General features: G+C 44.7%; 1 pseudogene; it reads left to right on the forward strand.

Annotated features, from left to right (window-relative positions):
- The first annotated feature begins 765 nt into the window (after positions 1–765).
- On the forward strand, positions 766–1,449 carry LOC128108025 (securin-like; annotated as a pseudogene).
- The last annotated feature ends 16,527 nt before the right edge of the window (positions 1,450–17,976 follow it).

Here is a 17,976-nt window from a genome sequence, read left to right on the forward strand (position 1 = left end):
GACCAAACCCAGGGCCTTGCGCTTGTTAGGCAAGCACTCTACCACTGAACTAAATCCCTAACCCCAGGCACACACCTTTAATCCCATCACTTGGGATTCAAGGCCAGCCTGATCTACAAAGTGAGTTGCAGGACAGCCAGGGCAACACAGGAACTCTGTCTCAAAAAACACCCCCCTCCCTAAAATGAAACAAACAAACAAAAAACCTGGGGGAGATTATCAAGACCACTGGGTGGGTAAAGGTGCCTGTTGACAGGCCTCATCTGGAACAAGGTGGAAAGCGTTGAGGGACTCCCAAAGGTTATCCTCTGGCCTCATTCACGTGATACATTCATGCCTGCACACAATAAATAGATACTTTTTTTTCCTTTTTTTTTTTAAAGACAGGGTCTGTCTGTGTAGTCCTGGCTGTCCTGAAATTAGCTCTGTAGACCAGGCTGGCCTGTGACTCTCAGAGATCCTACTGCCTCTGCCTCCTGAATGCTGGGAATAAAGGCATGCATCACCACAGGCCAGCATACAAATTTTTTTTTTTATTATTTTTTAAGATTTTTTATTTATTTATTATGTATACAGCATGTATGACCAGAAGAGGGCACCAGATTTCACTACAGATGGTTTGTGAGCCACCATGTGGTTGCTAGGAATTGAACTCAGGACCTCTGGAAGAGTAGTCAGTGCTCTTAACCTCTGAGCCATCTCTCCAGCCCAGCATACAAAATTTTTAAGACGATCTCTTCGGGAGCAGTCTTGGAGTAATCCAGGATGCCTACTCTGATCTTTGTTGATGAGGATAATGAAGAACCAGGTAGCCATCTAAGTTTGGCATCTAAGGATGGGTTGAAGCTGGGGTCTGGTGTCAAGGCTTTAGATGGGAGTTGCAGGTTTCAAAGCCACAAGTTGGCAAAGGGTTCAATGCTCCAGCCCTGCCTAAAGCCAGCAGCAAGGCATTGGGAACTGTCAACAGAGCTACAGGAAAGCCAGTGAAGACTAAACAGACCCCTCAAACAAAAACAGCTAACTTTGACTGTGAAAAAGATCACTAAGAAGGTTGCTAAGACACAAGGCTCTGTCCCTATTTCCAAGAAGGTTGATAAGACACAGGGATCTGTTCCTGCTTCTGATGATACCTACCCAGAAATAGAGAAGTTCTTCCTCTTCAATCCTCTAGATTTTGAGAGTTTTGACCTGCCCGAGGAGCACCAGATTGTGCATCTCCCCTTAAATGGAGTGCCTCTCGTGATCCTGAATGAGGAGAGCGGGGCTTGAGAAGCTGCTGCACCTGTACCCCTCTTCGCCTCTGAAGACACCCTTTCTACCTTGGGAATCTAATCCGCCTCTGAAGACACCCTTTCTACCATGGGAATCTAATCCGTTGCAATCTCCACCAGCATTTTCTCCACCCTGGATGTTGAATTGCCGCCTGTTTGTTACGATGCAGATATTTAAACTTCCTCCTTTACAGTTTATGTATGTTGTATTAATAAAGCATTTGTGCATGTAAAAAAAAAAAAAAGACGATCTCGTCATACCCAAACAACAACAAAAATCCCCCTTTTTCTTATGCAAGCACTATAAAGTTGAAAGACTTGCGAGGAAATCTTCAATATCCACAGTGGATAAAAGAGCAAAGGCCATTGCACTGAGCATCCTCAGACAATGTCACTGGGATAGAAAAATGAAAAAATACCCAAGGGTAATGACCGCTTAATGTATGCAAAACAAACAAAAATATGCTATAGGTAGCTGGGCGTGGTAGCACATGCCTGTAATTCTAGAACTCTGGAGGCAAAGGCAGGAATAGGGAGAATGTAGAGTCAACCTGGGTTATATAGTGGACCTTATTTCACAAACTAAGTAGAACACCAAAACGATACCCTCAGTGTTTTACATGCAACAAGATCAACGGGAAGCAATAATTCCAGACATAGATCTCATATGTATCTAAGCATTGATTTTATGATGAAGGTGACACTTCAAATTAAAGAGAAAATAAAAAGAGTGAGCCATCACATGATTCTGGAACAATTAGCTACCTATCAGGTGGGGGAGGAACTAACCAAATCTGGAACTCTACTCCCAAGCCCAAATACACAAATGGAGCAGCACCCAATAGGGCCCAGAGATGAACTGTTCCTCTCTACCATCCCTGGGAAGCTTGTACAGGGTAGGAGAGTGCAATCAGCAGCATAGCACAGGAGCAGCTGGAGGGGTCATAGCTTACGCTTTCATTCAGCAGCCCGAGGAACCCCTGCAACAGCCTGAAAAATCAAGGTGTCTCCCATCCGCTTCAGCTCCCGATCCCCCAAGTAATTGTTCTTAAAGAGGTAGCTCCTTAAAGCTAGTTTTCAGAAATACTGTTCCCTGTGCTACCCTAAGGAGCGTGCAGTCCATGGCCTGACTGAGAGGCGAACTTTATTATAACACCAAAATCACCCAGGGGAGAGCAGAAGCCTTCTATAACATGGGAAGTATGAGGGTCTGTGGTCAGGTCGTCTGTGCAGGATTGTCCCCGCCCACTCAAGTGAAGACGCCTTCTCCACTACTAACAGCTTTCCCACCCAGGTAATCTACACCTTGCCCTAGCTTTTGGGAGTCTCTTTCAGAAGTGATTCCCAGGGCTCTTTCCGTTTGCTCCTGTTAGGCGCAAGGAAACAAGGCCCTCACTCGTAACGAGTTTAAGAGAACAGCCAATGCGACGCGGTTTTAAACAGGCTATTCTGCCGAGAGAGACACCAACAGAGCGAGCAGGCAAAAATGGCTGGCATGCTGATTTGGCTAAAGACGGTAGTTTTTAAAGTCTCTGATTGCCGGGGAAGAGAGATGGCTCAGTGGTTAAGAGCTTTTCCAGAGGACCTGGGTTCAAGTCCCAGCATCCACATGATGGCACCTGAGAGGATCCAAAGCCCTCTTCTGTCCACGGGCAGCAGGCGTGTGCTTTGGTGCATAGACTTACATACAGGTAAAAAACACCCAAATACATGAAAACAAGCGAATAAATAAAATCCCTGGTTTTGAGGAAGCTAAATTCCTGCTCTCTTTTCCCCATAGGCTGGCATACCAGAGAGGTACTATCTTTGAGTTCCAGAGCTCCCTTATCAAATTCCCCATCCTATTGATTCAGGACACCCCCTCACCCCACCACCACCACCCTTTTTCTTGATCACGGACTCAGTCACCTAGCTGACTGCCTACAACTTTCCAACTATCAGTTCTGAGATAAACAGGTGCTGGCTTCCAGAGAGGGGAGGCAGGGGCCTTATGCCTCTTGCTTATCTATGACTCTTTAATGAGCTCTCCTGCGCATACCTCCTTCTAAAAAACAGACCCTAATGGTTTGTATTTTACAGGAGGGACCAAAGAAGCAAGAGGTAGCATATTCTGAGCAAAATATGAATGATTACAGCCTGAGAACATGGACTCATGTTACTATGAATGTCCTGTTCCATCATGGGAAAGGTGCAGTTTTATAGTCACAGAGCCAAAGAAACTAAAAAAATCAATGTGTTTACCCAATATATTGGTGGGACATCAGGTAGGCAGGTTGCAGCAGAGTAGGGAAATCTCTCCTCTAGGTTTCAGACGTTACAACATTTATCTGTAGGGTTAATAGAGCATAGACATTTGCTAAGTTTAACACAACATCAGAGGAAGATGGTAGAGAAATATTCCCAGCACTCACGTGGCAGCTTACAATCTGCTGGGAGCCATCCCCGGTGGTGGATGGGTCCTGCAGAAGGTGTAAGGAGTCGGCTGGGGAAGGAAGTGAGCCAGGCCATGGTGGTCGGGAGAATCTTGCAGCCTGACTGACTAGCAGCCAGAGTGCTTCTTTATTTATACAGAATTTAGTTAGCAGGGATACATTCATGATGTTCCAAAACATAGATCATATCATTTTTGGTTTTGGAAATGTGTTTCACTTCCTTTTGCTCATCTTTTAGTCATCATTAATAAACTATGATAGAACAGAGTTATTTCCAATCATTGTCCCTCAAGTTCTGACATTATTAATAAACAGAGTTATCACTCTTACTCATTAACCCCATAACCCAATTTTTGAGAATCTAGAGACATATGACAGCCTGTGCTCAGGCTGGTTGCTTTGGTTGCTTCAAGGACACTAGACCAAAACAAAAATCTTCAACCACCCTGGGCATATTGCCATGTCCCAAGCAGTATATTATTAACTCTTAATGTCAGAGTGCCCAGGAAAAGTCCTCAGGCTAAAGCTGCTGCAGTTATTATTCAAATTCTGCCATAATATAATCAATGTTCACATTTATATCTTTATAGAATTTATCTATATGTCTAATCCTGGAATTCTGTTGTTCCTTGGTCATATGACATTATAGTGGCTCTACATGAGATAACTTCTAAGAGAGGTCTTGACACCTCATACTTTTATCATCTTTCCACTCCATACTTTGCTCGTCAATATGTCTCTATGTAGGGCAGAGTTGAATGCCACATAATTGTCTGAGTATACAGTGGGAAGAGGCTTGTAATCTGAACTGTGGCTAACTCCTCTAGCCCACCAAATCTTGTTGACCTTTTTGAATTTTCTTTGTTTTGAATATCTTGTTCCAGTGTAAGTACAGGGACAAATATTTCAAGAATGTCCCATAGCCTCATGAAGAGACCTCTGGCTTCTTTATGTGTCACAACCTCCAAGGCATAAGGAAGACCTTCAAGTAGATAAGGATATCTCCCTCAAAGTGGGGGAGGGGGGGTAGTATGATCAGGACTTTCCTGGGGAAGCTTAGAAGCAGCATTCCTGGGAGAAGGCGTAAATGATTCATAAGGAATTTCCCATCAATCCAATACCCCCAAATTGTACAAATATTACCCCAAGTATGTAACAGGTGGAGATGAAAACCAAAGGTGGCATGGCAGCCATCATGTGGCTCAGCTTTGCTAGATCTTTGTCAAGCAGCTGTGCTGGCTTTATAACTTCTGCCATTCCATTGAGATACGGCAGTGCCAACATCCATCTGTAATTCCAGTTCCAGGAGATTCAATTCCCTCTTCTAGTCTTAGAGGGCACCAGGCATGAATATGGTGTGCAGACACACATGCAGGCAAAGCACTAAAAATAAATCTAAAAGTAAAAAAAAAATGCATTCTGTAAGTTTTATACCTAATAGTCACAAAGATATCAGCTCAGTTACAAAGGTCAGGAGTAAGTAGATATTATAGCTTTTTTTTTTTTTTTGAGACAGTGTCTTACTACATAGCTTGGCTGACATTGAACTCACAGACATCCCACTGGCCTCGCCCTCCAGGGTACTGGGATTAAAGGCATGCAACACCACGCCTAACGTAAATGACTTCTTGAGAGTAAAATGATTCAAGATAATTTTGGCTCTCCACCTGCCGCAGATTACGTCTCCAAAACAAGGAAGTTCAAAGGGAACAGCAGTCCCTGCAGTGCAGACATGGCTTCTTCAGAGCCTGCGTTCACACTATGAGTGACCTGGGTTCTGTGTGACAGCTCTGCTTTGACTCAGTTTCCACTAAGAGGTGGTGACTGGTGACGTAATGTGCTGTGCCACTCCACAATGCTCTTCAGCCTCTTCCTTTCTCTGTGCCAGGATCATAGGATGAGGACATCTAAACAACTTAAAAAAAAAAGATAAATGGAGTCAGGAGAGAGAGAAAGGGGGCACAGGCTGAGGGGCTGGTTGTTTGTTTTGGCTGGAAAGAACTTGAAATGAGGTGGAAGAATAGGACAGAGATGGAAGGGGCCTGATCATGAAGGGGTTTGGTACTTAACTGGGGAAATTTGGATTCCTTAGCTAAGGTGAGTTCATGATGGTGTGTTTGCTTGCTTTTACATTTTTACATTAGAGGATTGAAAGTGTGTGGTGTAGACAGGGCTGGAGAGATGGCTCAGCAGGTTAGAACATTCGCTGCTCTTGCAGAGGACCCGAGTTCAATTCCCAGAACCCACAGTGAGCAGCTCACACTGCCTATAGCTGCAGCTCCGTGGGATCTGAGGCCTCTGGCCTTCGTGGGCAGCTGCACTCAGATGCACAATCCCCTTCCCAACATATACACACATGTAATAATAGACCTTGTAGAACAAAATTGAACCAAATAATAGACCTTAAACAATGAAATGGTGTGGGTGTGCTAGGTGGAGTTAAAGGAACATGACAGCAAACAGGACAAGTGTGACAGGACTGGAGGAGAGGCTGGTGTGGTTGTCACTATTCTGGAGTAGAAGGACCCATTCACTGTAAGGTGCTGTACTGGCATCTGTGAACAGGATGAATGTAGTCACGTGCTCAAGTTAGTCATACAGTTACTAGGAGTATATTAGAGACAGGATATCTGTTTCCTAATAGAAGAACTCACTTTACATTCTTTTATGTTTGAGAAAGAGTGGCATGGAGCTCATGGTAATCCTCCTGCCTCAGGTATTTAAGTACTGGGATTACAGGTGTGAGTCACCATGCTAGCCCTATTTTTCTTTTTTCTTTCCCTTTCTTTTCTCTATTTTCTTTCTTTCTTTCTTTCTTTCTTTCTTTCTTTCTTTCTTTCTTTCTTTCTTTCTTTCTTTCTTTCTTCCTTCCTTCCTTCCTTCCTTCCTTCCTTCCTTTCTTTCTTCCTTCCTTCCTTCCTTCCTTCCTTCCTTCCTTCCTTCCTTCCTTCCTTTCTTTCTTTCTTTCTCTCTCTCTCTTCCTTCCTTCCTTCCTTCCTTCCTTCCTTCCTTTCTTTCTTTCTTTCTTTCTCTCTCTCTCTTCCTTCCTTCCTTCCTTCCTTCCTTTCTTTCTTTCTTTCTTTCTTCCTTTCTTTCTTTCTCTTTCTTTTTTTTAGGCAGGCTATCATGTTGCCCAGGCTGGCCTTAAACTCACTACATACTCTGAGAATGATCTTGAGTTTCTGGTGCCCCTGCCTCCACCTACGTTCTGGGATTGCAGGCTTGAACCACCAGCTACCCTGTGCTCTTATGTGGTACTAGGGAAAAAGGATAAAACTGAGGGCTTTGTGCAAGCTAGGTAAGCATGCTTTGAGCTCCATCCCCATCCCCCTCTTTGCATTCATAATAGGAGACTGTTTCAGGGATTACAAACAGAAGTGCCTTAGGTCGCTGAATTAATGAAGGGCCAGGGAAATCCATAGGGTGTGGAGATAGGGGTGGAAATGGAAATTGAGTGTGTGACACACAAAAGCCTTCAAATCTGAATAATGATTACTGGTGATGATCACGTTTTGTTTGGATTTTTTTTTTTAAATTGTTTGTGTGGGAAATTGAACCCAAGGTCTTGTATACTGAGTGTCAACCCTTGGGAAGAATTTTGGCCTAGAGGACATTCGTTTTTTAAAAGCTGTTTGGCAAGTGCTCAGTTTAGGTAGAGAAGAGAGTGAAAAGTCAGCTATACTTGTATGAACTAAATGTAACCTGTGAGAAAGAAGCAAGGGGCTAGAATTTACTTTGGAGAAATCAAACTCAATGGACAACTGACGTACAATGCTCTCTCTCCTCCACACTTGCAGTGAGGTGGACATCATTCTGGGGGCCCGCAGAGAAGGTTCCACAGTGAAAAGCTTCTAATGCTCCTGCAGGGGATCTGCATCTGGTTCCCAGCACCCACGTCAGCAGGCTCCCAGTCAGGAGCCTGTAACTCCAGCCACAGGGCTGATGCCTCTGGCCTTGAAGGACACCTGTACTGACATGCACACATCCACCCATAGACACACAGACATAATTATGAGTGAAATACCTCTTAGAAAAAAGCCACCCTGCCAGATCACTGAGTCTGCCCATTCACCAGCTGTATGTGTTGCATCTTTATTGGACACTTCCATTTTGTCTTGAGGAAAGAAAATGGCACATTTTTGAAGTAGGTAGAATTGAGGGCTAAGCATAGTTTTGGACAGTTAAGCTTTTTTTTTTTTTTTTTTGGACAGAGTTTTACTATGTAGTCCGGGATGGTGTGGAACTCATATATGGCCTTTTTTTTTTTTTTTTTTTTTTTTTTTTTTTTTTTTTTTTTTTTTTTGCGGGGAGGGTTAAGGACAGGGTTTCTCTGTGTAGTTTTGGTGCCTGTCCTGGATCTCACTCTGTAGACCAGGCTGGTCTCAAACTCACAGAGCTCTGCATGCCTCTGCCTCCTGAGTGCTGGGATGAAGGGCATGTACCACCAGTCCCATTTAAGGTAAACTTTTACCATCACAAAACAATGAAACCCATTGATTGTATCCCTGTTTTTTAACTTTGTTTATTTTAGTGTGTGTGTGTGTGTGTGTGTGTGTGTGTGTAGGAGGGAGTATTGGGCAGTTTACCTGTGGAAGTCAGAGGACAACTTGTAGGAGTTGGGTTTTTCTACATCCACTATGTGGGTTCCAGAGATTGAACCCAGGTCACCAGGCTTAGCAGTAGGTACCTTTACCCTGAACCATCTTGTCAACAGGCATTAAAAAAAATGATAATACAAAACAATAGGTGGAGGGTTTCTTGTTTTGTTTTTGTTTGTTTGTTTGTTTTGAGACAGGGTTTCTCTGTGCAGCTCTGGCTGTCCTGGAACAGGCTGGCCTTGAACTCAGAGAACTGCCTGCCTCTGCCTCCCTAGTGCTGGGATTATAAATCTGGCTGAGTTTTTTAAAAAATTGCAAAACAATGGAGAAAATGAATTTAAAAGATCTAAAAAGTAGCCGGACAGTGATGGTACATGCTTTTAATCCCAGTACTTGGGAGGCAGAGGCAGGCGGAGGGATCTCTATGAGTTGGAGCCTAGTCTACAGAGTTCCAGGACAGCTAGGACTGTCTCCAAAAAAAAAAAAAAATTCTGAGTGTGGGTTCTCAGAGATGAGCTTGTGCTGCACAGTGCTGTGCTGTGTTGTGGGGCTGAACACAGGCAGTGAGGTATTTTTCAAAAGGCTGAAGAACTCGGGGAATGCCCACAAAAGCCAAGCCCGAGAGAGTCGGGGAGGAGAAGGGAATGGAGAGGGACGGAGACACTGGCCACCATAGTTGATAACTTGGGAAGTTTAAAAAAGGGTTGAGCAATTCGGAGCAGATTCCTTGCTCTCTGCCAGCGATGTCTAAATAACGGGGTGAGAGAGAGGAGGGGCAGACTGAAACTGAAGAAGTGATAAGAAACGAGGCACAGAGGGTTTCTGCTCATGGTGTTTCTTGGCAGCAGCTCGAGGAGGAGGGACAAAGGCAGGTCACCACGAAGTGGAGAGTCGAGATACTGAGAAGAAACAGCAGCAAACAACAGACCTGGCTGGAACCATGAATTTTGGGGAAGAAAGCAAACATCGCGTTTTATTTTTGGAAGAACGATTCAGCAAATAAAACCCTCACTAGCCAGGCATGGCGCACGCCTTTAATCCCAGTGCTTGGGAGGCAGAGGCAGGTGGATCTCTATGAGCTTGAGGCCAGCCTGTTTACATAGAGAGTTCCAGGACAGCCAGGGATACACAGTGAGACCTGTCTTAAAAAAAAAAAAAAAAAAATCCTTGTTGTAGGACCACATTCTTTCATATACTCACCAAACAGACCCTAAGACCCCGGGGCTGGGACTCGGTGTCTAGGGCTTGCTTGCTGCAAGGTTTGGAGGTTTGAACCATGCATAATGCATATACTTTCCAGCTCAAAAGAAAAAGATAAAGAAAGGCTAGCCACTTGTGCTGTTTTCCACCTTTACTACGAATTTGTGTGTTTTGGTTGGTTGGGGTGGGAACACGCTTTGGATAGAGTGGAGAGTTCATCGTTTTGTGGCCTGCATGGGCACAGCAACCAAGTATATGGAAGCTGGAGTGGGGGCGGGGGGGGGGGGAGGGAACCTAGATCAATCCATCTCTTTTTCTTTATAATTTAATCCAGTCTGGCCCCCACCTCTGCTCGTAGCTCAGGAGGACCTCGAGTCCACCTGCTCCTCCTTCCTGAGTGCTGGGATTGCCAGCGCGTGCCGCCACACTCACTTTGTGTTGGTGCTGGGAATTGAACCCGTGGCTTTGGCACATTTGGTGGGCGCTCTATCCACTGAGCCATTTCCCCACTCCCTCCCCACTTTTACATTTAACTGTTTCTTTCTGGCCATCTAGTTACCCTTGTGGGTTTCTGCATCTTGTATCAGCATCATCACCCTCCTCAGCTTCAGTTACTGTTCGTCAGTAGCTGCCTGAGCCTCATGGTCCCTTTCTTTCTCTGCTTCCTCTTTTTCCCTTCCCTCATTTTCTGCATTGACTGCCTGCAGGCTGGGATCTCTCTCTCTCTCTCATTTTGTTTTTGACACAGGATTTCTCTGTGTAGTCCTGGCTCTCCTGGACTTCGCTCTGTAGACCGGGCTGGCTTAAACTCACAGAGATCCACCTGCCTCTGCCTCCCTAGAGCTGAGATTAAAGGCATGCGCTACCAGGCCTGGCTTGGGACTTTTCACCTATCTCTGCCTCCACTCCTGTAAGCTTTTAGGGGTAATCTAGGGGATTGGTGGTGTGTCCGGGGCCTCCTCTGACACGGTGGGGCATGCCAGAGCGTTAAAAGATAGTGTTTGTGGAGACTGGACACAAAGCTTTGAGAGTCCAGAGTTGTACTCACACAGGAGGAGGCTGCAGCAACCTGGGAACAGGCAACCTGGGAACAGGCGGAGACCGCTTTTCCGAGAAGCTTCTTGTTGCTTTGTTCTGCTTTCTCAGAGCATCGCCAGCTTCACCCCATCCCCATCGAACCCAGGGAACATCCTGCTGCCCCAGAGGAATGGCTGAGGTTCCTAAGCAGGCAGCATAGGATCACTACAGCCATAGCTCATGAGCCCGGCTGCCCAGGACTTCATCATACGTCCATCGGCATGTTCCTTGAACCTTTGCTTCATCATGATCAACCTTTGCTACGGAACATGATCTGTCCTGGAATCAAGCCAGAAACTGAGCTCCGACTTGCCCCGGCTCCTTCTCTGTGATTCCTGCCGTTAACTTGCTCAGTTTAAAACATTATTTCCAACAGGCCATGGTGGCGAACATCTTTAATTCCCGAGGTCCAGACGCAGAGGCAGGCGTATCTCTGTGAGTTCGAAGCTCAGCTTCCTGAGTAACTTGGGAGTATAGGTTCGTCTTCCCCAAGCCTGGTTAGACTTTAAGATTAAGATGGGAGCCGTCAGCAGGAGCATCAGGGGTTTAAGGTCATCATCTTCAGCTACACAGACAGTTGAGGCTGACCTAGGCTATAAGAGCTCCTCAAAAACCAAACAGAGTAAGTTAGCCAAATAATTTAATGCTTATAGAACACACAAGTCTTATAATGTCCTTTTAAGTGTCACTGTGGGCACTCTATTGCCTATATTCTCAGTATTCCCCAATTTATTAATATTAATTTATTAATCAATTAAGTAATTAAGCCACTTATTGAATGTTGTAGACACTCTGTGACCTAGCCAGATTTCTGTCCTCACACAGCAGACCCCTGTGCAGTCAGTGTATGTGACAAGCATGAGGTTCCAGGTCCTCAGCTGACTCTGTGGCATAGGCACTCTGCCCCCACTGCCTTCCAGTCTAGGTGGGGATAAAACCATGCCAACATTATAAAGATAACGCAGCGATTAAATAGGAAGATTCCTTTCAGTCTGCCAGTCTTCCTTTTTTTTTTTTTGGTTTTTTCGAGACAGGGTTTCTCTGTGTAGCTTTGTGCCTTTCCTGGAACTCACTTGGTAGCCCAGGCTAGCCTCAAACTCAGTCTTCCTTTAATGAACACAAGGCGTGTCTGCGTTTAATGAACTCAAGGTGCAAGGTGTATTTGAAAGACAGATTTGTTTTGTTTTGTTTTGCCAGTAGGCGTGGCTAAGGTGGTCCCAGGTGGAGAACAGGGCTGGGTCAAGGGTGGAGCCTTGTTTGGCCTGAAGATTCCTTGGGCTTTGTAGGGTGTTTCTGGGGGAGGGGGCAGCCTCTGCTTCTTATATAATTAGCAATAACCAGGAAAAGGCATTTCTTTCTTCTGAAGCACTCGAAGTCTGAGACTGGAGGTTTCCCAAATGACTTCCAAAGGTAAGTTCCTTGAATAGGCACCAAACTCTGACTTTTGTAGCTGCCTATTTATCTGATGCTCTACCCAGGGATGTCTAACCTTTTTAATATTTTTTTAAAGATTTATTTATTTATTATGTATACAGAAGAGGGCACCAGATCTCATTACAGACAGTTGTGAGCCACCATGTGGTTGCTGGGACTTGAACTCAGGACCTCTGGAAGAGCAGTCGGTGCTCTTAACCTCTGAGCCATCTCTCCAGGCCCCCCCCCCCCCCCCGTTTTTAATATTTTGATGTATTCATCTACAGAAGTGTTGGACTGCATTCATCCCGACACGCATTCTGCCTACAAGTTGGGCATGGCTGCATCTGAGTTTTTGTTGGTCTGTTTGTAGGGATATGAACTATTCTCTCTCTCTCTCTCTCTCTCTCTCTCTCTCTCTCTCTCTCTCTCTCTTTCTATCTCTTAAAAGTGGGCTTTTAGTCGGGTGGTGGTGGCACACGCCTTTAATCCCAGCACGTGGGAGGCAGAAACAGGCGGATCTCTGTGAGTTCGAGGCCAGCCAGGGCTACAGAGTGAGTTCCAGGAAAGGCGCAAAGCTCCACAGAGAAACCCTGTCTCGAAAAACCTAAAAAAAAAAAAAAAAAAAAAAAAAATTGGGTTTGTAGGATGGGGACAGCTCTGTAAACAACGTAACTGCTCCTGGCTGCTGAATAGTGAAATGATTGGTGGTGGGAATTTCCGCAGAGACTCAAGTGCCTACAAATAAAGGTGTGGTTACACTAGAGGGGGTTTCTCCTGTGTTAGAGGTCAATATGAATTTATTTGCAGGTAAAATGATATTGTGTTTGGGATTCCATTTGCAGTGATGGGTAGGTGTGAGAGTAGAGGTAAGCAGCATGTGTGGGTGAGTGAGTGGTACCAGCCAAGTAACATTCCACATTAGTCAATGGTTGTGACGAGCAAGGCCTCCTGTTCTGACTCAAGAGGTAGGGTCTTTGGGCTCTTTTACTATTCCTTCTGATTTATTTTGGGGAGGGGGTAGGTGTTGAGACAGGTCTCTCGACATAGTCCCATGTCTGTCCTGGAACTTATTATGTAGACCAGGCTGATCTCATAAAGAACTGCCTACTTGGATTAAAGGCAAATGCCACCATACCCCAGCCTTCTTTTTTTTTTTTTTTTTTCTAGAGCTGAGGACTGAACCCATGGCCTTGTGCTTGCTAGGCAAGTGCTCTACCACTGAGCTAAATCCCCAACCCCCTAGCCTTCTTGTTTAAAAGAAAAAAAAAAGTGAATGAGGTGGGGCTGAGAGGAGTACCTGGTGGCACAGAACCTTCCTATCTTGATCCTCAGTACTGTAAAACAGTAACTAAAGGTGTGATGGTGGTGCACACCTTTAATCTCACCACTGGAAGGCAGAGGCAGGCAGATGTCTGACTTTGAGACCAGCCTGGTTAGCCAGGACTACATGATGAGACCCTCCCTGTCTGAAAGAAAATAAAATTAATAAAAATAAAGATAAATACATAAAGGAAAGGGGGAAGGGGTAATAGGGTTTAAAAAAAAGGGTAGAAATCCAAATGCTAAGCTAAAGACATGTAGTGTTTGAATCCGCAGCTTTTCAACATCTCAACTCTAGGATAGGGAGAGATTTTAATATTCTTGTTCTTTGGGAAGGGGAACTTGCAGAGTGTGAGGTTTGGGGTCTGATTTCTTCTAGATGAGCCCTACTTGAGAGCACAGGGCTCTGGGGTTGACTGTATGTAGCTACTCCTTACCTTATGCATGTCTCAGTAAGCAATAGTGAAGTCCTCTGTCAGAACCTTCCTGGATTTATAGTGGACCCAGGAGTATGATCTCAGAGGCAACAATCCAGCTCCAGCCCCTTTGGGAGGAGACGTTCTCTGTGAAGATGCAGGGACACACGTGGGCAGGCTCAGAACCTGCTTCTCACAGTGTGTTCATGGGGTCCCAGAGAATGTCCCTTATTGGTGTCTCTACTACTCAGTTTTGTTTCAAGCCCCTTGGTGGTGTTTTGTTCGTTTGAGACAGGTTCTCTACATAGCCCTGGCTGTCCTGGGACTCACTATGCAGACCAGGCTGACTTCAAATTCAGAGATTCACTTGCCTCTGCAAGGATTAAAAGTGTGCAATACCAAGCAGGATCCCTTAAGTCCCTGTTTTAAAATAAAAAAAAAATGTGTGCACAATTGCTTTTGAGAAATGTTGGGAACTTCAGATTGAGCTACAGGACAGGGTGTGAGCTGAAACCTCAGATCATATGCTCCCCAGAATGCTGGCTGTGCTCAGCGGTACCCCAAGAGGAACTGTGCTCTAAGCAGAGGGCCTCCCACTCCTTCACTAGTGCTGCTTCTAAACGCTCTTTGTGAAGTTGCTGTGGGGTTATAGTATAGGTGTGGGCTCACACCTGAATGGTCATTGTTTCTCTGGGATAGCAGTGAAAGCTGTATTGTAGGTGGAAATTTGAGAGAATATATTCTATAGAGTCGCTAAAAACCTTGCTTCCTTTTCACTAGCCCCTCATCCTAGTTGCAGACAAGATTATATATACCCTTGAACTCAACAGTCATGACTTAATTCTATTTTTAGGCTGTTTAATGGCCTTTTTGTCATGAAACAGAATTCTGGTTTTTGTTTGTTTGTTTTGCTTTGTGTCTCCCCCCCTACCCCCCGCCCCCGTTAGTGTATTGGACTGTCTTTTTTTTTTTTTTTTAAACAAGGAATTATGTCCATGGCTTTCTTCCTGAGAAACCTCTTTAAGGTGGATGCTGTGTCTTACCCTTTAGGAGAGAGAACAATAGACTCAAAGAGACCAGGCCGAAGCAGGAGGAGGGCTGGGGATTCATCAGTGGTATTTGCCAGGCCAGTGTGAGGTCTTGGGTTCAGTCCCCACCACCAGAAAAACACACACACTGGCTAGTTCAGGAGTGTATATATATCACAAGAGCCAGGGGCCAACGGGGCTGGTATAGAAATTGTCAGAGTAATGTGAAGGGCCACTGTAATGATATAGCATGCGGGAGGCCTTGGCGGGCTTGGGACCAAGGTGCTCGCCCCCGCCATGCAGCCAGGCAGATAATGGAAAGTTACTCACACTGCAGACGCCTTGACCATGTGGCAAATTTATTTTTTGTGGGGGGGTTAGGGTAGAGGGAAGGAAGGAGAAAGGGGAAGGAGGTGAGGGGGAGAGAGAGAAAGAGAGAGAGAGAGAGAGAGAGAGAGAGAGAGAGAGAGAGAGAGAGAGAGAGAGAGAGAGAGATGCGCCCCAGGGCATGCTGCCTGAGGCAAACAATGTAAATGCTGGACCTCTGAGGTACCTGGGGATGCTGGGACTGGTCAAGGGCTCCGATTCTCTAGCTTCAGAATGGTTCTGTGACTTTCGCCTACCTCAGATAAAGGTTCTTATTCTATCTCTCCAATACAATAGTAAATTCAACCTACTGTTGGGTTTAAGGACCAGCTATCTTATGTCTCACACACATGGTCATCCTCTTTCTCCCTTGGCTGCTGGAATGTGATATTCACCTTTATGTCTTCCTCTGTTCTTTGCTGCTATAACAATAGCAGAGTCGAGGTAAGCCCAAGAATGAGGTACTGGTGTTCAATACAGCATGCAGGACCTTCTGGCTGTGTGGTCCTCTGACAGAAGGGCAAGATGGGGAGCATGTCCCGACTGCTCCTCCGGACCTGACTCTCCTTTGGAGTTTCTAAAATGTATTTTCCAATTGTGGTGAAAAACAAAATTTACCGACTGGTCTTAAGAGCGTAGAGTTTATTGGTGTTTCACTCTTTTGATGATCAGCAGTTAGTTTAGCAAGCCAGGGCTTTGATTTGTTTATATATCACTTGAGGGGAGGGCACACAGAAGCCAGAAGACAGTTCTGACCTCGTGTGGGCCCCAGGAGTCAAACCTAAGATTCTGTCAGGCTTGGTGACGAGAAACCTTACTTGCTGAGCCTTCTTGCTGGCCCCATATTAGTTACTTTTAAATTCATGATAAATCCATTATTTTAATCTGGGTATACAATTAAATGTCTAAAATGCTCTATTTGGGGATGTTGAGTGTAGTCCTCTGAATGAAGCCGAGTACTATGGTCTATGGTCATGACCCTAAAGTTAGTATGTTGAAAAAAGCATCCTCAGTGTATCAGTACTAAGTAAGGATCATGGAGCGTCACCGTCACAGAGTGGATAATGCCACGAGAGTGGGTTAGTTAGCTCAAAGGTGATTTTAATGTTAGAGCGAACTTGAGTATGTAGAGCCTAATAGTTCCCAGCTATTTCCTTGGGTTGAGTAAGTCAGTTAAAAGAATATTTTTTTAATTTTATGTAGATGAGCCTGCATGTGCACCGTGTGCGTGCCTGGTGCCCTCATAGGTCAGAAGAGGGCGCTGGATCACCTGATGTTGGAGTTGCAGGCAGTTGTGAGCCTCCATGTTGATGCTGGGAAGAGCAGCCAGTGCTGAGCCATCTCTCCAGCCTCTAATTTTTTTCTTTTGGTAGTAGCTCTTCTTTTTTTTTCTTTTATTGAAAATAGGTTCCTTTCTCATACAATATATCCTGATTATAGTTTCTCTTCCCTCTGCTCCTCCCAGTTACTTCCTACCTCCATGAGCATGGGCGATCTTCCCATCTACTGGTATCAGTTTCTTTCTTCAAAGACTTGAAGCTCTTACCGTACAAGTTACTCCAAGATATTTTATACTATTTGAAGCTATTGTGAAAGGTGTTTCCCCTGATTTCTTTCTTCATCTGTGTGTTGTTTGTATGTAGGAGGGCTACTGATTTTTTTTTTTTTTGAGCTGATCTTGTATCCAGCCACTTTGAAGGTGTTGATCAGCTGTAGGAGTGGAATTTTTAGTGTCGATTATGTATGCTATCATATCATCTGCAAATTTGACTTCTTCCTTTCCAATTTCTATCCCCTTGATCTTCAGTTGTCTTACTGCTCTAGCTAAAACTTCAAGTACTCTATTGAATATATATGGGGAGAGCGGACAACCTTGTCTTGTTCCTGATTTGAGTGCAATCAATTACTTGGAATTTCTCTCTATTTAATTTGATATTGGCTGTCGGCTTGCTGTAAATGACCTTTAGTATATTTAGATATGGCCCTTATATCCCTGATCTCTCCTGCACTTTTATCATGAATGCTTATTGGATTTTGTCAAAGGCATTTTCTACATCTAATGAGAAGATTATGTACTTTTGTTTCTTTCCATTTGTAACACATATTGACTCATCCTTGCTTCTCTGGAATGAAGCCTAGGTGGTCATGGTGGATGATCTTTTTTTTTTTTTTTTTTTTTTTTTGGTTTTTCGAGACAGGGTTTCTCTGTGTAGCTTTATGCCTTCCCTGGAACTCACTTGGTAGCCCAGGCTGGCCTCAAACTCACAGAGATCTGCCTGTCTCTGCAGTGGATGATCTTTTTGATGTGTTCTTGGATTTGGTTTGCAAGTATTTTATTGAGTATTTTTGCATTTATAGGGGAAACTGGTCTATAATTCTGTGTTGAAATTTCTCTTTATGTGGTTTGGGCATCATAGTAACTGTGGCCTCATAAAATGAATGAGGTATGTTTTTTCTGTTTCTATTTTGTGGAATAATTTGAGGAGTATTGGTGATAGGAAGTAACCACTTCTTCTTCTTTTATTTTTTTTTTTTGAGACAGGTTTCTCTGAGAAGCACTGGCTGTCTTGGAACTCACTTTGCAGACCAAGTTGGCCTTGAACTTGAAGATCCATCTGCCTCTGCCTCTGCCTCTCCAGTGCTGGGGTTAAATGCATGAGCCACTACCACCCAGTGGTAGTAGCCATTCTTTAAGTGGTGTGTGTGGGAGCTCGGTTTTTAGGTTCCTCCTGGCTTTACCCAGCAGGTCTGTATAGAGAGGATGATTGGACCACGGGTCTGAGTGCAGGTGTCTAAGATGGTCTGCACTTGGCTGTGCTGGGTTGTGGGGAGGTCTTTTGCTCCACCCCTGG

The sequence above is a fragment of the Peromyscus californicus genome, unplaced genomic scaffold, assembly GCF_007827085.1.
Source record: "Peromyscus californicus insignis strain IS unplaced genomic scaffold, ASM782708v3 Scaffold_12__1_contigs__length_115047231, whole genome shotgun sequence".
Taxonomy (NCBI): Eukaryota; Metazoa; Chordata; class Mammalia; order Rodentia; family Cricetidae; genus Peromyscus; species Peromyscus californicus.